This window comes from Bombus affinis, chromosome 15 (assembly GCF_024516045.1).
Source record: "Bombus affinis isolate iyBomAffi1 chromosome 15, iyBomAffi1.2, whole genome shotgun sequence".
Lineage (NCBI taxonomy): Eukaryota > Metazoa > Arthropoda > Insecta > Hymenoptera > Apidae > Bombus > Bombus affinis.
This window is the reverse complement of record NC_066358.1, coordinates 4,714,204-4,736,066: the sequence shown is the minus strand read 5'-3', so window position 1 is coordinate 4,736,066 and position 21,863 is coordinate 4,714,204. Positions and strand designations below refer to the sequence as shown.

At 41.3% G+C, this 21,863-nt stretch overlaps 1 protein-coding gene across 6 annotated transcripts in view; it reads left to right on the top strand.

The window, feature by feature from the left end:
* The window catches only part of LOC126924921 (protein artichoke-like), a 175,575-nt gene that overhangs the window by 90,772 nt on the left and 62,940 nt on the right, over positions 1–21,863 (top strand). The window contains exons 1-2 of one of the 6 annotated variants that reach the window (XM_050739916.1): positions 447–775; positions 2,002–2,274. The exons of 2 other annotated variants lie outside the window; for them this stretch is intronic. The gene's annotated coding sequence lies outside the window, so the exon portion shown is untranslated. Of the gene's footprint in view, positions 1–445; positions 797–2,001; positions 2,275–21,863 lie in introns of those variants that run through there. 3 more of the 6 variants (XM_050739917.1, XM_050739913.1, XM_050739915.1) reach the window with 3 other exon arrangements.

Below are 21,863 nucleotides of genomic sequence, written 5' to 3'. Positions count from 1 at the left end.
AAAATCACGAGGATGCAGTGGAAGATATCTTTAGGACGTCGAAATTGAAAGAAAGGAAGTACGTGACTCGACTGTCTTCCTTCCTCTGCACGGCTCGGTTCGAAGGTACTCAGCGTCCTACAAAATGGTCGATAAAAAACGAACGACGTTGAAAAATTTACATTGAATGCTCTCTCTCTCTTTTCCTTTCTGCAGGAAAAGTCCAGTTAGCGAAGTTTAGTCCTCGACGGCGGATCGAATCGAAAAGTTTTTCCAGTAGACTCAAAACACGAGTGTGACTCTAACATTCAGCAGTGCTGGTCTCGGAGAAAACAGAGGGCCGACGCGAAGAGTGGCGAGCAACAAGGGAAAGGGTTGTTCCGGCTAGCGATTCTACCATGCAGTCAGCGAACCACCCCGCCATCCAGCCGGTCGGCCAACCACGCAGTAGGGAGAGTCAGCGACGAGTCAGGCGGCCAACCGAGCGACCGACCGTGCGCCAGTCTAGCGTGGGCGCACGTCGCGGCAACACGTGCACCTTTGCATCGTCGATTTTCCCGTCGTCGATCGACACTGTTCCGTTCTCCGTCTGTCGGTTCGTTACGTCGAGATCGAGATTTAGCCGCGAGGAATATCAATTTTCTACCGTTTACGATCTCTTCCTTGGTCCCTTTTTCTTTTTTTTCTTTTTTTTTTTTCTTAAACGATCACGAATCGATCGTCCGAGTGGATGGTGCTGTGATTAATCTACGTGTGTACGCGAGTTTGCTCCGACCAACCGAGGATCGCTCAGGAGGTAATGGTTCCATTCGATGAGGTATCGATACTATTCGCGTCTTGCGGATTTCCTATATAAACGCGATTTGATTGAGTCAAGGAAGGTATCGAAACTCGACACGTGTTGTGCAACTAATATAATTCGTGCTGCGCGGGAATAGAATCCAGCTAGCCGATGTTGTTTCGATCGAGGGGCGAGTTTGTCAAAGAATCATGGCGAACGCCGCCTGTTGTCGAGGATTTTTATTAAGAAGCGTGTAAACGGGCAGATTTTGGTTGGAAATGCGTGCGGTAAACGAAATTTGCGAATCGATTTGCGGCACTCGAGTGGAAAAACCGACTAGCGTGACACGTTGTCGCGGTTTTTGGTTCCACTTGGTTTGCGTTGGACCTCGATAAAAGGGGGAAGGAGCGACGCGGTGCGACGCAACACCCTGTTTGCGGTATCGTGACGCGTTTCAATTCGCGACTTTCTTCCCTCCTTTTCTTCTTTCTCCTCTTTAAAGAGGATGTAATGCTATAGTTGGAATTCCGCGTTCTTTCGCTTTTGTGACAAGTTTCGTGCTCCTGCTTTACGACTCGGTGCTAAAGGCCTTTCACGAGTGTAACCGAGATCTGAAAGAAAATAGCACGAGGCGCAGAAAGCAAAGCGACCTGCGATTCGACGAAATGGTTGAGTCGTACTACTTGCCTCCGCGGTTCTTCTATGTTTAAGCGTACTCGTGGCTGCTTTTTCAAACTTTTTCCACCTATATTCGACTACATACCATACGTGCACAGGCATCCCACAAGTATAACCCAGAAATCAATTCGGTACCACTATTACACGTAACGTCTGATGCCACCCATTCGCCCATGCTCGACTCGTACTACTTAACTGTCCTAATTTTCAATCTGTCCCCGTTACAATTATAGTTTTAATCGACTGACCGTACAAAATTCATCATCATCCTGTCCTTTCTTTAAGAGTTAATGGCGCACGTCAGGAAACGATCCGATCGTTTCGATCGATCGAAGTTTAATCGCTCGCTAACCGTTCCATGTTTCTTTTTTCGTCTCTCCGTTTTCAACAGAAAATAATTACATCGCGTGATCGGCTCTTATTAAACGCAGCTAGGCAACAGAAATATTCCGAGTAGTACCTTCGATTCGTTACACCCTCGATACTGGCACAGTTTCGTGACCGTGTTCCCCGCGAGTTTCCTCCACTTCATACTTTTTCCTCATCTGGATGTTGCTTTCTAGGATTCCCGGAACTTTTCTTGGCGTTTATCGAGCACAGAAAGCGATTCGTTTCTCCTTGAAGAATTATTTCAATGGCTGTCACGCCGTGCCTGGGACCGTGTTATCGAACCGCACGCAAAAACGCAATTCTCGTGACAACAGACTGGTCTTTTCTTCCATTCGTTCTTTCGATCCAAACCGAGTATCGACTGACTGGCCCGACTAAGCCCGAGCAATTAGAAGTATCGGTTGGTCCGAGCGACGTTTCGAGCCGCTCGATAGAAGGGAACGGAGGTGAGTCTCGACCGATACCAAAAAGTTGACGTTGCAATTCCATCGACGACGTTTTTTTGTTCGTTCTCCGTTACAGTCGATACGTCTATTCACCGTTTGCGTTCATTTTGGATGCCCCTTCGAGATTAGAAACACAAATCACTGCACCCTTCGCGCTGCTCTATCGCAGTGAAAACGGAGCTGAGTATTTTCCTTGATCAAAGCATTGACTCCGTCTCGTGAAAGAAAAATGTGCAGGACGTCACTCTGAATAAAGTTTGATGAAGCTTGTAGAGACCTCTGGATATTCTTTTCTTTGCAAGATCTTGCGAGAATATTAGGCAGACATTGTTTTCTCAAGCTTATTTTCGCTGTAGATTGATTTAGAAAATAGCCTCACGTAATTTTATAAATTAGTACGTGAATCTAACGTTTTACGTATTTCATGCACGTTGATTTGCTTCGAAGAAAGTAGCTTTTAGTAGATTTTTAGCAGCCTGGCGTTTTGTTTCTCGATTTAGTAATCACAGGGAAGCAGACTTGGAATATATTAAAGACCGTGCTAAAAATATATCCAACGGAAAAGTTTTGCAGCGATCTCGTTTAATTTTGGAAACAGATGGGGACAGATATATATATGTATATAGTAAGGGACGTGTTGCCGTTAAGTCTGCTCCAAAAGTAGAGTAATGAAATATCTTTATCAACGCTTGTTACACTCGGTGTGTACCGGATGTCATGTTTCGCCTGATTCATGGCACCGAGCGCGTTATTGATTCGGTCGCGCTCGCAATTCATGAATCATTTGCTCGAAGAAGTTTCGATGGAATGTTTGTAAAAACATCGTTAATTATTAAACTTTCGTGAACCTGGCGTATAGTGGCTGAGTCTCTTAGTTAGAACTCGAAACAACTGGTTACCCACGATGGATTTATACGCGTTTTTTCATCGTCGGTAATTTTCAAATATTCCAAACAGTAAAACTCGGTACGGTTAATAAAGTTTTCGGGAACTTGCAGCAAATTCTATTTCTGCTCGATCAAATATTTCCAGTTACGTGAAGAATGGAAATATTCGAATAATTGGCGAAGAATGGATCGACAGTTGACGCGAGAGATCAGATTTCTTCTCCTGGTGTGCTTCCTGGTTCGAAATTATTCATGGAAAGAAAAGAAGGATCGTAACGACGACGTCGCCGTAAAATAGACTCGATGTTACGCAGGGAGAAAGAGAGAATTACTAACATAGATCAAATAATACGACAGAATTTTATTTCGTAGCAAATTAATGATATTACAACGATTTATAGCTACCTCGGTGATCGTATCTTAAAATATTATAACAAATTTAGTTCTCACTGTGTTCCACACGGCAATAAAAGCAAACCGTACACCGTTAATCGACGAAGATCGTAAAAACACGGGTGCAGTAGGAAATTTCATTTTAACCTTTCGTAACGAGTAATTTTCGCCTGGGAACACGCGTTTCTTTCGATGAAAACTTTCGATGCGTGAAACGTGAATTTTTCGCGATATCGCCTCCGCGATAACAATAAATTTCTTGCGTCGTTTATTTCTCGCCGCCTCCGCCGACCTGTACGAATAAGTGCATTCATGCGAAATTTTTTAACAAATTATCATTTCGTTCAATGACGCTATCTTTCAAAGTGATCAAAGTAATTGTATCTCTCTTTCTCTCTCTCCCTTTTTCTTCTCTCTCTCTCGTTCTATTTCTTTTGTGTGTAAAATCAATAGAAAAGTAGAAACAAAGGAAAGGACAAAAAATTACAATGTTAACGAACAAACAATCCAGAATAATGGTAATTACAATTACAAATTAATCTCCGACATTCGTTACAAATATGAAATGCTACTGTTTAAACGGCAATGATTTACTCGCTAATTATAAATATTCAAACGTTTTGCTGTGGTCCCTATTAATTTACGTGCAATGTTCTGCATATATTATACAAACGAGGTATCATAGAGTTCTCGTTTTATTTCCTTATACGAAAGTTGTTACTTTTTCAAAATTTACGCTTCATTCAACGTTATAGAATCTCACGTCAGCTACTCTTACGTAACTTCACCATCTGAATGTCACATTCTATCAAATTCTGTCAAACTAAAATTCACCTCGATAATAAAAGACGTACGCTCTGCGTTATTACGCAAAAAATACGCGGAGAAGTCACTCGTAATTCTAATTCGTAAAAAAAGGTACTGAAACAAAGCGATACAAGCGTGATTAGTTCACGAGATATTTGAAACAAGTGTCTTCATGGACGAAGACACTGGAACGTAAAACAAGAAAGTTTACGGCGACATAAAATGCCGAAACGTGTTTTATTTGATAAACTGATGCGTTTCGCGAGACAATGCACATGGATGCATTGGATGCACGCGTGCACGTTGATAAATGCCTCGAAGCAAAAACGAAGAAGCACCGTGGAACAAAGGAGTCCGGCTCGGCGAACCTCGAAATTAATGTTCATCGAAGAAACGTAATCGAACGTGGTTGGTATCGGTAAAGGAATTACAGGCTTGCAAAGGTGAGGAGGGAGAGGAGAATTCTGTGCCGAGGTTGTGTAACCAGATCAAATGCTACGAGTCTCGGTGGAGCCATTCAAGCTTAGGTTTGCTCCGGTATCGTGTGCACAGAGGCATGAAACAGCGGATTTGTCGTGTACACGTCATGGCCACGGCAATGGATCCTAACTCTTCATGGTTAATTGGAAAAATAACCCTTTGACAGACACGAAAATAAAGGGCGTGGAGAAAGAGTGTGCTTGAGACATCGATGAATCCTTTTTGATACTCGTTGCTGACTTTGTATCGATAAAAGAAAGCTCTACCATGGAGCAAAAATTCCGTGGTGTTTCCACGACGATGCAACAAAGGCAAACATCCAAGAATGCGTCGCTACGGTTTTCTTACTACATTTCATCCAGTTCGTTTGCCAAGAAAAAAGCGAGAAAGCAAATATCGAGCGGAAACAAAGCTTTATAACCTTTCCTGAAAAGGGAAGAATTTATTTTTTAATTTCAAAAATTTTGTGGTGATACATTTAAATTGTGCGACGTCTAATGTGATAGGGTGAACAGTAACTACATGGTGAACATACACATGGTGAAACGAATGAAAAAAGGATATAACGAAGGGAAGAATGATAGGAGGAAGAAAAGGACAAAAATGAAATGAAAAAATAGAGAAGAAAAGGAGATAGGAATAATTCTGGTCTAGTATCGATTGCCAATTTAAATGATAATCCCACGAAAGACGGCGATCCTGTTCCCAACGCCGTCCGCGCTCGATTTCGATGATAATATCGGCCGGAAAAGCGGCCTCGTCGTTTCGACACGAAAGCGAGAACGCTGCATTCGTTATGTCAACGACTTCAAAGAAATCGATCCTTGTTTTTATATTTTTCCAAACAATCTGGCAAGATTTCGCGAGAAATTTCCGAATCGTCGGACAATAAGCATTATTGTGAAATTCCCGTTCCTTAATTACCAACAAGGTATAGAATCACGTTCTTTCTTGAGAAAGAGATCCGGAACAAGGAAAATTTTCAATGGAACGCTATCGATTCTGTGAAGCATTGTTTTCCCTCCAGTAGAAATTATAAGGAGCTTACCGAGTGTAGACACGTAGCACAAGGACAGCTGTGGTAGAACCACGAGACAAATAGAGTGGCGCGGTGAAAAATGTCATGGTGAATTCCGTCGACTGACAATCGAGCCATTATTCGTGGGCGGTACGAGAAATTCGTTAGACCGTGCTCCATTCCTTTCCTGGCCGGCATAAAGGCTTCGCTTTTAAGCAATTCGTCTCTGTTTACAGAAAAGGCTATCCCGTTGCGACGAAAATCTCAGATGCGAGAATTTGCACGAGGGTCGCAAGTAAATAGGTTTGCCCGTTGGTCTCTACCTTTGCGCGCAACTTAAAATGGTAGTCCATCGTCGCGTCTCCGTGAAGAATTTCTTAATTACACCACTAGACGGTTCTTTTCTGCGAACCGCTCGTTTCCAGACTATTATTCATCGCGGTGCTGGTTGACGGGAATTAGCGATAATATCGAGGGAACAGGGCATTATCCCGCTAAAAGGGTCGTACCATTGCGATCGTTTCTTTCCCACTTGAATACGTCCGCCGTACGTGAACACGAAATTGATTCAAAGAGAAGCAAAAGAATTGTTTCTCTTCTAACTCTGAGTTTCTTCTACGACGATTCACACGTGGAAACGCTGAGAGATTGAACCTCTGGTTCGCGCTTCTTCGTTACACGAATCGCGAGGATGCACATCAGAGACACGAGAATCATCCCCTGTGTCTTGTTGGAAAGAACAACGGTGATGTTTATCGCGGTAGCGTGAAACGAGTTTTGTATCAGACGAACGATATATCTTTTACTTTCGACTTAACCTTTGGCACGTTTTTTATCAAATTAATCGCAATGATTTTCGAACGTTTATTTTTTACTTGATTTTAGAGCCAATCATCATCTTATGGTTTGGATAATTCATTTCGCTAACTCAACGACTTATTGAACTGTAATCCACAAATTGACCGGTCATGTAAATCCTTGCATATGACCCAGATACTGAATCCTTGGTTACTGCTCAGAGATATCTCCGAGATCGCATGACCCAACGTCTGCCCCTGTTTTGAATCGGTTAACAGAATATTAATTATAATTATAATTATACACTGATGATGGAGATTGTAGAATCGCTAAATTGCGAAATATCTTTCCAACGAATTATACAATAAGTTTCTGTCAGTAATAGAAATTGCTAAAACGTTAAGTTAAGCTGGTTCAGTAAAGTAATACAACTAGATATTCATACAAATACGAATTTGCATAAACATTCGTAATGTCGCGATGCTTTACATTATAATTGATATTCGTAGGAATGTGAGCAGAAGGGCGAGAAATTTTTTCCATAACATGGTGCGACGCAAAATATTCAGCACCGTTGCTCTGAATGACGCGGGACGACAAAGGCGTTGCTTCGTTCGACGTCAGATATCGATGCGATATTGTCGATACAGCTGTCACGACGGCTGACATCGATATAACGGCTCAGAGCTGTCGCAAAGAATTCGAAATCGTTAAATCGAGGTCTATTTTCGTAATCGAAGGATAGCTGAAAGAATCGCTGACTAAACATAAAATTCCATTCGCGTCCTTTTATATCGACAAAACGAGGTATGCGGAAAGGGAGTAACTTTCATGAGAGTAGGATAGTTATTAGGGGCAGGTAGTTTTAGTTGGCCTAGTTACTTGCTCCGTGAACACGATGGGTTTCTAATGTCGACCGAGTTTCTAACTAACTGATTAATTCGCTCTTCCGCGGCCAGTTCCACCTGCTTTATTCACTGTCAAAGACCGATATCTAATGTTAGGGACGGATCGTTTGCTGACTTATTCTACTCGTGGTCGATCGTGATTGATCGTTCGAGTCGGAAACGTGTTTACCGACTAATATCTTAAAAGACTTGGGATTATAGCGAAATGATAATTGTCTTTTGCTATCAAGATTCTATGAAGCTTTACGAAGATTAACTTCGAGAGCTGAGCTGACTTACACAATTATGATTTTCAACCAGACACGTGTAACTAAGGCTACTTGTGTTCCAAAAGAAACAACGTTTGCAACTACGAGTTGAGAATTTTGTTCAACGTGAAAATCTTAGATGACTTGAAAACTTATCGAAACATAAAAAAATACAAAATACATGAGGCCAAAATTTTTGACAGATTTTGCAAAACGAAATTTTTTTTATATATTTTTCGGCCGAACCATCAGTCTTTTCGTCTAGAACCAAGGGAAATAATAAGATAGTATAAAATTAATCCAAAAGGAGAGGCTGAAATGTGCGATCGATGACACTCAGGGAAACTCATAAAACAAAATGCTCGCTTGCACTCGACTTCTCGCGATTCACGTCAATCCCATGATTTTACAACGAAATTTTCATCCACTTTTACATTTTTGCACTCGATTGCTACAAACTGCGCAACTCGGAGCCAACCGGCATCGGATACTGGTATTAAAAAAGAGGAAAAACCCATTGAAATTGATTGACGTGATTCGCGGCAGACGAGATAGAAGAGACATGCCGTTTCGATAATATTTTAATACCACGTCGAGAGAGACGTAACTTCGCAGCACGATACGAAAAAATTATTGAAAATCGATGGAACGGCTTCGAGTTACAGCCTCTGCTTTCTAACGATTCGATCGAGTACGTGCCTCTCGTGTTGTGTTCGCGTACGTGTTTCCCATTTTATGTATGGGGAAATCACAGCGATCTCGGAGCGCCATAGGAAGCAACGTGACACCGCTACGATGCGCCGTTAAAAAGTAGCTTTCGATAAAACCCTTGTCGTGGCACACGATTATTAATTACCGTTACATCATCCGATGGAACAACGAGAATCAATTACTTGAAAGAACAGCGACTGTAACACGGGGAAACGTAAAAAAAATTCCCCTAATCGGTGAATAGATTTTACGTGCTCCGTTGTCCGATCCAATTCTCCTGAAATCGTATTAATTAATGAAATATTTAAATGACCGCTGCAGCAAGGATTTAGGTACTTTACCCTCAAAACTTCCACAGAGATCCATTTTCAAATTGATTCAATGCACTTTGACGAGATATCCTACGAGAAGTAAATAAATGAATTGAAGTTTCTATTGGGAAGACGCTCGTACTCGAAGCAAGTGTAACATAACGTTATATGGCAGCCGGGTTATAAAAGTTAGGGAAATTTCCACGCATTAACATATTATAACTTTGAACCAAGCCCCAGAGACATTGTGCGCGAGAATCGCGAATTCCTTTTAACGCTGTCCCGCTAAGCTCCTAAATTCGTTTTGAAATTCGCGGTCGGAGAAAAGAAAATATCGGGTTTGACATATATTCGGGGGTAACTGGAGATTAAAATGTACTTTGAATAGGCGAGAAAAGAATTTCAGCATTGTTATACGACGCTTAAACGATCCTGGTGTGAGACACTGAAGAATGGAGTCAGATAGAACCTGCGAGACTTATCCTGAAGAAATACGAGGTAATCTAAATTATTTAACATGGCGGAAAGATTAAAACGATTACGTATCCGCAGGAATGCTTGATGGTGGCCTGCGTCCTACACACGTATTGCGCCAAGCAACGTACCTATTCAGCTTCGTTAACGCGTTCATTAAATTTAATGTACTATGAACACGACGTGGCGAAGTGTGGTAATAGTGATCCAAAAATAACGAACGCGTTCTGAAAGAGAGCTTTCGCCTCGATTTATGACACGAAATCATGTTACACTCTGAGTCACGGATCAATGATTCCGAAAATGAAAATTGCTAATCAATAGCTGATTTAAACAGGCTACTACGATGAACAGATGGTTCGCGGCTTTAACAAGACGGTGCAGCCAACTTTGCCCGAAGTAGACCAAAATAGGATCGAAGCACGGTCGTTTTACGATACCAGTTAGAATCGATGAATACATGGAAAGCCACGTGATCCAACGTGGTGGCATCTTCTCCACCTGGAAAGCACACCTTTGGGGTCGTACGCCGTCAAATATTCATGGCAATCTGGAGAATCTCGCAGACTCTAGCCAACTATATTCAGAACTAATCTGGCAAGCTCGTAGGCTGTTACGTTTCCCAGCGAATAACTCTTGCATCGAATTAAGGGCGGAAAAGAGGAAGACAAAGCGGCCGGAATAGAAAAACGAGAAATTGAGACAAGGGGAGAAAAAGGAAAATTGACGAACAGAGACGCCAGAAGACAGAGGCGGCACACGTGCGACGATAATGACAAAGGTAAACGCATAGATTGCTTCGCTTTCCATTAAATCACCGAGACCGGATATGCTGCTGGCTTGAACGCGCGCCCGACCACCCGTTTAATGTGTACACCCACACGAACGCACGAGCTGCAACGTGGTCGCAGTTAACCGTATTCCGCGGCGGCGATACAACGTGCTCGATTAACGTCGAACGTCAGGTTCCTTGGAAGAATTTGTCAATGAAGAAAACGAGCTAGACCGTCGCAGAATTTTAAGTGTGCAACATGTTGCTGGGTGTCGAGTTAGGTGTAAAATGATATATTATCGGCCATACATATATCGACACTTTCAAACTACTGGAAATATATGAAATACTTGTACGATTGAATTCAATTGGAACTCCTTTAATATGATTAACGAAAAGAATGAAAAATTCTCATAAAATAGAAAATGTAGGAGAAATATTGATCTTTAAAAATGTTGGTCGAATTGCACCGAATGTGCAAATACGGTAATAGAATACACTCAGTAAGTAATTACCAAATACTATTACGGACGATAGTATACGTTTGCATGTTGTGGATGCAGTAACGTGGGGAATAAAATAGATATCTGCGGCGATGTAATCGCCACTGCATTTATGGTGAAATAGGAGTAATTGTTAATTTAGACCTGCAGTGGATTGCCATCCGTATGTGACAAATGTGGCCAAATTGATAAACGAGATAGGGCAACAGGATGGCGAAGTGAGTCGAGTGGTTGCGAAGCAACCTGCATCGATCTCGGATGCTTTATGCAAAAAAGTTTCAACCGCTTTTCCTCACCAGTGTTGTTTCCATCGCAGTAAATGCGATTTTAGAGACACAAGTTCTGATAAAACAAAACAAAAAAAAAAGTTATTGAAAATTTTCCATAAAAAGGTACGAATCTTTCTAAAAAATCGAAAAAGAGAAAGCTTTGACGTTGTAAATCTTTCGAGAACGCCGAGTCAAGAAAAAAATGTGTGAACTTTGTGGACACAGGAGAATACTGATGAATGTATAGAAATATATTCCAACCTAAACTTCACCACGTCGATGAAAAGCGTTGAGAAAAAATCATAAAAACGAGAAAACAATTTTGAAACTTTACAATATATCGAAAAATATAAAATACACCCAATCCTATATATTACTAGCAAACAATTGTAGAAGAACTAAAGAAGAAAGATAGGTTGAATAAAAAATGTTACAGATTTTCCAAACGTGCCGTCGGTCAGAGATTGTACAAATTTGAAGCTATGGAAAGGAAATTAAATGAAAAAATCATGTTCGATGGTCGCGTCACTTGGCGATAACGAGCACGTTCGGCTTCGTTATTTATGTATTCGTCCACGTACCAGTTGTCGACAGGCTTCGGTTGAATTTAAAAAGTAACGACGTCCTCAACGAGAAAACTAATTTGATTTTCGTTGTCCATGCACGTTTCCAACGATGACGGCGCGATAAACGATCGGGTTTCATTGAATTTTAATAAAAGTTTATTAAATCACCGTTTAATATCGATCTACAGGCTTTCATATCCTTCGACACGGCAGGACCACCGTCTGCAGCTAAAAAACTACAGATTTCCCGTACTGTTTTTCCACGCCGTGCCGCACCGTCTGAAATGATTTGCACGTTCCCGGCCGCGCACAGGCGTCGGTTGAACGCGCAAATTGGAAAGCGACAAACGGTGCGGCGCCCCGATATGCATAAATCACGGCCAGATTCAATAAGCGAACTCATTGTTCCGTCAACACTTAGCTGCTTCGAATTGTTTGGTGCTTTCTGTCTGGGGAATTTCGATCCGTATCTCATACGCGAAAAAAAAGCGATATGTAAGAATTGGGTAACTCGCGAATGGTCTGCTTTGGTAAGAGCGTAATTCTTGAGTCGTGTCAGCGAAAGGTTAGTGCAGGACTAAAGGAGAGGATTGTTTCAGCCAATAAAAGGTAGAAAGCTTCTTTTCGTGTTGAGTTCCCGGCTTTTAATAAGTTATTACAGCCGGCCTTGCTGCGGAATATTCTCGAAGCTCGGTGCTTATATTTTTCCCTCTTTCGAGCCGGAAGGCCATAAAAATCGCAAGTCAGGCACAATCTCTCGGCGAGTCGTATATTCGCGGCTCTGTTCGTCGTTCCGACGACAATCCGCCGGGGAAACAGGCGAAAGGCAGGGAACTATAATACGAATTCCCATTGTAAATCCGACCAAGATCCTTTGGAAGACGAGTAGGGCTTGCACCGGGTAGGGGATGAAAGACAGTCGAAAGACCTGCTCACCTCTTTCGCGCCGTCTATCGAGAATGAAGTCGAGAATAATAAAGAAAGAGAGAAAAAAATGAAGAAGAAGAAGAAGGAGAAGAAAAGAGAAAGACGCGGTCTGTGGAAAGATGGAGAGAAGTAAAAAACGAAGGAGAGAAAGGAAAACGGCGGAATCACAGATTTAATAAAGGCTGCTTGGAGGCGCGCTAAGCGAAAACCGATTTCATTATAATGTACCCATACCAAGATCCATCTATTCCTCACGGATGCTGACTGCCGCTAGATTTTGCCTCGTCGTTCTGCTGTTTCTGCCTCCAAGGCCTTCCATCGTCACCTATCGGTTTCTTCGTCTCACTTTTAATTTCGTGGTTCGCAAGAGCGGGAAAAATCATGCGAATAAGTTGCACGGTTACTTGGCCAGCCTCGATCCAGCGTTCGACCGACCTCCGAAACCAATACTTCCTCTTGTAGCTCATCCGCCGATAATTAAGAAAGTTTTCTTGAGGCCACGATTTTCCGGGAAGTTAGCGACAATGGTGGCAAGCGCAAATATACAGGGTGCGGCAAATATCGTTCGCTGGACGTGAACAATCCGTGCACGAAAGAAACTTACAACTTGAAACAAAGTTCTTGCTTTTCTTCTTGGTGAAGTTTTTTTCTCTCCGCTTCGAAGCTTTTATCGTATACGTGCACTTTCCTGCGTTATGATTTTCATGATTTTCACGGTGCAAACTATCGAAAATAACGGGCTTGACGTTACGGAAATTCGCAAATCAAAATATCATTTATCAACACCGGGCGAGCGATTTATCCGCGCAGAGGCCAAATCGTGTCGTGAAATCGCGTACAATAAAAACATAGTTTGCAACGGTGATAGTTTTGGTCGCATCGCGTCCTGTTTTCGAAAATGTTCCGCTAGAATTGTAATTCCCTCTAGCCGGTTCACCATCGAGCTGTTTGAACGTACATTTTGCATATTCATGCGATGATCGTAGAAATTGCACCCGTCGTCCGGGAAATTCTGTAATAGATGAAGCTGCTAGCCAGACGCGGAGCTGTCTGGAGGATAACGACGCAGTTTCGTTCCTTCTAACATTCTGACCGTCTTCTTATGGGACTCCGCTTATCTATTCTGATTTAGAAGATTGCAAACGAGTCAACTTTACATTCCAACGATTAGGGATCGACCCTACAAATATTCATCACCCATTTTGTTACATCCTGTATATATAGATAATAAGCGTTATAAATTTCTTTTCATTGATAATCGTTGTATAATAAATCTATACATTTCCGAACTAAATGGCCAGATATTTGGTCCTGTAAAAGCTGGTTAAGCGAAAGTACATATACTGTACGTGTGAAACGGTGTGCACAAAATTGACTTTACGATTCTTCGTATCGTCGTTATGCAAATATTCCTTCTGAACGCTGCGTCGCGCGGTTAAGCGTTGTAAAAGTCAACGAAAATATCGATCTCTGGCAAATATTGAAATTGCAGTCCTTGCGCCTACATGCATAATTCAGCACGACAAATTATAGACCGTCGGTATTTCCGATATGGTACGGTAATGCGGATAAGATTTAAGAAACACTGCCTGCCGAATTATAATATCAATGGTATCTCAAACATTTTTGCTAAACTTCCGAACCATCGCCTATACATTTGCATAATTTCCCCTCTGCCAGTGACGAAGCGAGCCACATTTTCTTGCCTGTCCGACGCCTGAGCCTTCCAAAACGTAGGTATATTCCGGAACTGGAACGTTTAAACCGCAATGAGGATTAGTCAGGAATGAACAGGATAACGTTACTACCTGAGTTGCTAGAATTACATACTGCCTGAATCCTGGCATCCATGTATTTCGCGCACGTTAAACCGGAACTTACAAGACAAGTTAAACACCGCGAATCCACCAACTTCCGATAGAAGTCAGAGAACGGAAAGAAACCTGTGGATCCACCAGTGGATCACACAGATTCGGAGATCTACGTGAGCTGGACGACTACAATCCCTTGCTTCGTCATATCGAGTAAAACGCGTGACAAATTAAACATTGCTGGATTTAATAATATTTCTATATTTCAAAATTTCTATATTAATCACAAAATTCATATTTTTCGATTATAGCGAAAATTTCAGACGTCACTGTACTTTGTATATTTTATATACTTCTCCGTATTATGTGCATTCTGTACAATTTAAACCTTGAAATTTCCCATAAGTACATATGTGTCCGCAGTCTGTTAATCACTGTGTTTTAAAATTAAATTAAAGTTAGGTTTAACGAATGCAGTCGTAAAACGAATCATAAAGCAAGATTGATCGCTCCCACAATTTATATGCCCTCCTTTTCCCTTAACGTAAATCCTAAATATCTGCAAGCTGTCTTTAAATTCTTCCAAGTCATTGCTCTTTACATAACCACGTGCACCACTTGATTTGTATAGAGCGTCGTTAGTTCTATTTATGTCGTAATGAGAGCCTCACAGCGGGCTACAGCTACCACGTGAAAGTCGAATAGTCGACAATGTGTGTAGGAGGACACGTCGGTCGATGGCCGACAACTTCGTCCGGTCTCGCGAAAATAGCCATCCGGTGAAAAAGCTGGGAGGAACAGCCGTCGGTCGACTAGGTCGGGTTAATCCAATCAGAAACTAATTTTACGCTCGCCGAGTCGGTTATTATTGGCCGTGTTGCACGTCTACGAACCTAAACGACTCTCGTTGCTCGTCGCGCGGAGCTGGAATCGAGCTGAACCTCGGCAGTCGGTGAAACACTGGATTGTAAGAGGCAGGCAAATGAGATTTGACGGATGTCCCGGTGTGCAAGAGCTACTCCGTCGCATTAGTACCGGCTGTCTGGCTGTCAGAGGGGCAAGAGGCGTGGTAATTAGTCGACAGGAACTTTGACGTCTCTAGACGGATCGCAGCGTTGCCGGCGCGCGCTCTCTTTGGGCCGGTTTACATCCGCGTACGACTGAGCTACTCGCGTTTCATAGGAAACAGGAGATGCAGGCAGATCACAAGGGTCCTTCGTGTTCGCATTTTCAACTAGTCGTTCAACGAAATCTGACGGAAAACGTCATGCCCGGCGCCTGTCGTCGCCCCTGGAAAAAACGCGAGTGTTCTCGCTCGGTTGACTGACAAACGAGCTTTGAAATCGTCGAGGACAATTAGCGATTCTTTAAATACCATCCTTTTCTCTTTTTTTTTTTTTTTTTTGTTTTGTTTGTTTAGTTTGGCCTATTTTGAACCGTTTAATCGAGAAGAGCGTGTTAATCCTTAATCCTTAATCCTTATCCTTAATCCTTAAACAATTGAGAAGATAAATACCTATAATTTTGTACTACTACGCTATTTCGTCATAATAACTTTTATAGATGGAAGGCTGAAACGACGATGCCTCGTTAAGCTTTTAGCCGAAAAATATACTTCATCGTGCACATCAGGGTCTAAGCTGCGTCATAATTCGATGCTTGGTAAAGTTAATTGAGCTGTCGGTTAAGTATCTTGTAGTTCCTCGTTAAAGGACTTCCAGTCTCGTTCGACGTGAGTGGGACTCATCGGTGATTAAATAGAACCAAACGAGTTAATGAATAAAGAACGATTCTCGGCAGTTTGTCACTCTGCATTTCGTTGACCTAAATGTTAAGATGCCAACACTTCCACGATCAGATATATTTCAGATGGCACTTCTAGCGTCCGCTTAGCATGATGATTAATGGTCGTCTCGTTAACTGGGGAAAAATTTTCCAATGGCTGGGTCAAATCAGATACACTACAGAATCACTCGCACATTCTGTTAAAAACAGAATGGTTTGTAAATTAATAACGTATTGAAGATCAGCCGACGTTTATTGCTTGTCGCGTCATCCCCGTGGCACACGAAGACATCGCAAACAATTGGATAACACAATATTCGTATAATAGAAGTTCAGATACTCTACTCTTAGGTAATTTTGGAATTAGTATTACTAAGATATGTGTAATTTTGTGTGCTACACTAGATTAGTCGCGTAGTAGTGACACACATATATAAGTGTGTGGGAGTATGTGCGCGCACAGCGTCTCGTAAAACAGAAGAATGCAACTGTTCTGTTGGTAGTGTGGTAAAGAAGATGGTGAGACAAAGAGAGTGCTGGGACGCGTGGAAATGCGTATCGATGAATATCTTGTAAATCACATATCAAATAAATCTGAAACCATTTTGATATGAATTCTAAGTGTAACCGAAGTGTTCCTATATATTTATTTCGGCTATTAAGATCCATGATTCTCAACAAGTATTTTCTAGGAATATCTTGAAAGGTGTGCCGTGTTTCGGATTATCGATTAGTAGCGTAACACGCAAACCACTGGCGTGTGATTAAACAAGAGACGAATTTATCAAGCTCAAGAACATTTTCCGCGATTCCGTCCTCGGTGTGTTTGTATAATGACTTCATTTCGATAAAACTTGCGTTAAGAGGCTTTGGAGGTAATTAAGCACCCCGTCTCGAATATTTAGATGTATCTTTACACGGATCTTTCAGTAACGGCCAGTGTTAAAGCGAATTACTCAGTCTAATCGGTCACTTTGGAATATTACGATTTTGGAATAGATAATGATAAAAGGATGAAAAGGAGATTACGCTGTAACTTATTGATGTATTCATCAAGCTGCAGGTGCGCACCAACAAAACGCTTGATCTTTTGTCCGATATAGCGATCTCGACAATTGCAACTCTCCATGGAATTAATCGGACCTAAAATATACAATCGCTGACGACAGTTTTTGTACGCCTCATAGAAACATCAGTTTTATTAAAATAAAATGTTATAAAATATCATTGCAAGGTGAGAGTGTATGTTTTATGCCAAAACGACTGAACGTAACTTTATTATTGCTCTTTTTTCAATATTAAAAATTTGTATATAAATATGTATGTACGGTATTTAATGCTAGAACAACTAACTAATGTGCACTTATGAACATTATAAGAAGAACACGCGAAAAGAATATGACATGTTCATTTTAATTAATTTAGACGAATTTGATATTTCCAGAGTAAAGTAAAATTTTAATATTTTGTGAGGTGTATAAAGAATTGCTGGCTGTAAGTTGTGTAATCTTGCCGGCCATGATATAAAGTCGAGAAATTTTTTAAATACACACCTCGTACGCGTTTTACTTTATATTCCACGAGTTGACCGGCGGCGTGCAATTATTTAATCGATACGCGTATTTAGACGACTACCGAGATATGAGCCAGCCCATTTTTTCAAACACCCTAAAGATGTAAATTTAATAAATTACAGCGCAATCTGCGATGTCTCGCGTAATTCACGGAGACTGTATCATCCGAAGTAATTATTAAAGCATGCGTCTGCGAGAGAAATGACGTAGATACTTACTCTATCTCGTCTAACACGATCTTCCTCGTAATATTTCAGCAAAATTAAGGAAAAATCTTTGCCTTGGAGAGTCATGCTTCGACTCTCCTAATCAAGTTGAGGTAGAGAACATTTCTTATAAAACTTCCAGCTGTTCGGTAGTCATGTATTTCATTTAAATATACAATTTAACGCATCATTTGCATAACCAAGAGAAAATTCCAAATCTAATTTTCAAAGGATTAATATTTTCCAGATGGAAACGTCCTCGAGAAGAGATTTCAGATGATGCCGTAATTATCCTTCGTTAAAAGTTCGCGACGAAACAATTTCCAACCTTCTTCTGCTCAGGGACAATTCTTTATCGCGCGAGAACAACCGCATTTCGAGGACGGCCGACAGAAAGAACAAAAATTAGTCGAGCAGTAATTGCTTTTTGCAAAAACTTTAACAACTTCCCGGCTTAGGAGAGTAGTCCGAGAGGAACCGACGCGCTCGAAGAATTCCAAAAATCTCGAAAATTGCTTTCGAGAGATATCGTTTGGATTTCACGCGGTTCGTGTTCATGGTTTTTGCACCACCGTGCAACCGTTTTTCTCGATGTGAGATGGTCGAAAAATACGTGCCGGAAAATTGGGTCGTTCGTGTTGACCCTCGTAAACGACGAGTTTACGGATCTCATATAAGATCGTTTAATTTTAGGTGCACGGTATTTGATCGGGAATGATATCAGGCAACGTTTCCACCGATGCCGATTAATACTGTAATTGGTATGAATAATCGAGGATAAATTAATAACGTTTCCGGTAAATAATTGGCGGAATAATTAAGAACACGAAGCCGAAATATGTCGACTTCGAAAAGGATGCAACTTGAACTGGTTTTCTTTGTCGAACCGAAGCATCGATACAGTGCATCAGCTTCAATTAAATTTTAGTAAAATTTTTATCTTCGTTTTCACGAGGAAATCGAATTTCTGTGTTGTCAGAGTTCTTTGTTCGGATAATCCTGGCTCGGTGCTTGTGTCCCTTTTTACCTCGTATCGGATATACGGCGATCTTTTTTTCATTTTCGAGGAGAATATCGGATTTCCTAGTTAACGCTATCCAACGTTACGCGATATATCTTGCTACTTTTTATTTTTCTTTAAATCTCACTTATACGTTTAATCTCCGATTGAAGTGGTTTTATTAGGTCAGAAAGAGATTTACGTAATGTTCGGAACGGATGCATAGATTAGGAGCAAAATCTACATACTAAGATTTCTGAAGTTTAAGTGACACTGGAGTTGGCAGTGTATTAAATTTTAATATTTTTATAAAAGACGGACGTGACTTATCGTGTTTGCCCCCTTTAATCTTCGCTTAAAGAAATATCTTTGCATCTTATAATTACTTTGCCAAAGAAGATAAATCTGCTGTCACTGATTCAAGGAATCAAAACTCTCTTAATCTCTAGCATTGAAACGAGCTCAGTACCCGAGCGACTCAACTTCTTCCTCTTTTTCCTTTTTTCTTTTTCTCTTCTACCCTTGGCAACTGATCCGTTGCAGTGAAATACACAGTAGCGAAGTAACGGCGCAGACGGATACTGTTATCGCAAACAACGTGCAGTGAACACGACCCCTTTTGTTCACACGATTCTGCTCGGAACTGCTTTGGAACAATGACATCTCAAAGGACCTTGCTACCGGACAGTTTGTGAACTGTAATATCGCAAATGACGACGTGTACGGTGGTGAAAGAGTCACGATATCACGCTACGACGTGAAGCTCGAAGCCACCATCTCCTGTGAAAGGAGGATCGTTGCGTAAATAGCGAAAAATGCACGTCGTGCATACAACGTTTCTCGTGAATCGTTTTTATATAACAATAAGACAAATAGTATTTTCCAACGTTCCTCACCATCGTCCACGTTGTCGCTGTTCTTACGAATTCTGAAGAACTTCTGAAGAACTACCTCTGTGTTAAAAATGTTATTTCTTCCTCGTACCTTTCGAAATGTTTCTATCGTTATTTTATTTCAATTGGTTGTTGCGAATAAAATCATCGACCTTCTAGCACTCCTTTCACATAGTATTGTGCTATACAATTCATTATGTTATACACACATTGTGTTAATATCTATTTCCTATAAAAAGTTTAAAATAGCTATTTTTACTATTGCAGAAGTCAAAAGAATGGATAATTATTTTTAGAATCGTTCACTTCAAATTCTTTCTCATGGAAAGTTAAACGAGATATCTTTGGTATAGAAATCGAAGCTACTTAAATTTCACGATTAAGATATCACCGTGGAATAGAATCATTTCCATAAATAAATTATGGAGCAAACACGAGTCGAGGGACGTCATACACGTAGAATCGGGTGGGTACAAGGTTCGCGCTACTCGTGCAGGGGTTGCTGGAGGGTGCGAGGCTCCTTCCGATCAGCCACACCTCGATCAGCCTTAATAAGCACCATTATCAAGGCATCGTCGCTCATGTAGCAACCCCACGAAATTCGAAATCCATATTCCGCAAACACATGCAAGAAGCCTAACAGGATCGATCCAACCCCGGATCGGTGGAACGTGACGCAAACCTCGTCGAATTAATTACACACGACATTATCGCGTTTCACCAGCTCCCCGGGCCGTAGACATTTCTCACGAAGGTACAACAAAGAATCTCCAACATACTTGTCTGAAACAATCGAGTCACCCCTTTCACGGCCATCGTGTCTGCTACATATTTGATTTATCCGGAAGTTGTCGACCCCCAGGGAGACGATGGCGCGCTCGAATTGGCTGAAAAGTAAGCAGCAGGCAGCAAGCAGCCTGCAGTCATTGTTTTCCACGCCGTGTTACCTCCGTCTCGATCCTGCTGTTTGCTCGACTCGTTTGCGCTTCGTTAACGACGATCGGCTTCCTACCGCCACCTCCCATCCATCTCTTCGTCCGCAATTTAATGGCAATTCGAGGTCCTCGATACTCTCGCTGGCTCTAGTCTCCTTTCCTCGTTTATTCGCTGATTTATTTAAGCGAGATCGATCCCATGCCTCGTGGAAGCAACTCTGTCGACGTGATTATTGTTCTCAATTGTTCCACGATCCTTCGACTCAGACGGAAAATCGCAGAAGTATAGAAAATATTACGCGTTTTATCGACTGATAGGATTGAATCACGTAACTGCCTGTCCAAGCAATGAATATAGAAGATACTGTATTCGATCGAGGGCAGAGATTCGTTTAAACGTATGATGCTTGGAAATAATTCTCTCTCGATTGAGTGGCGAATATTTATGTAGCAAATATACACCAACGTTCGTAGATATCGAAGTTGCAGGAAGCTAATTATCCTTGAGAACGATTAGGAGACTATCTATTCAAACATTTGAAGATTACAAAAGGAATATAAAAAAAAAATACAATAATTTATTAATTTTGTCGATTTTGTTGACTTTAGTAGCACTCTGTGAGTCTTTTATCTTTTACTTCTTTTAGTTAATCTTTTACTTCTACTAGTTAACTATTAAATTACTTTCTATTTATCAAAGAATTTCTCGTGCATGGTGAAACATTCATCAGCATAGCTACTTATACAACGAACCTCCGCGGAATGTCAATTTGATCGAAAAGTATGCTGGCAGTTGTGCTTGATCGATGGAATTCTGAAATTATTCAAATCATGCGAGCTACTTTATCCGGTCGATGGTGGGGGGATCCGCCTGCTGTGGAATATTAATAATGGAATAAGCGAAATTTAATACGTAATTTCGTTACATAAACACATCTGAATTTCATGAATTACATTTCAACCGATGCATTATTCATAGGTCGCGACAAGGGGGTCCGCGTACTAAAGTTTTTTCTATTGTCTTGACTGCGTACGTCATATCGCGTAAATTACTTTCTATCGCGTTTATGCAAAAATCGGATCGTCGTAACGTTCGTGGGAATCGAGAAACCTTTTTCCGAGGGAAATATAGCAATCTGACCCGATAAGGGAATTCTTTCCGTGCGCGAAGCTGTCACGAATAGAGGGACCAGTTCTCGTCAAAGTCTAAATAGTCTACGTAATACAATATTACGTTCTCTGTCCCTCCTTCTCTCGTTTCACGACGCTCCAAAGTATGCAGAGAAGCTACATTTTCAGCTCTATTAACGCGA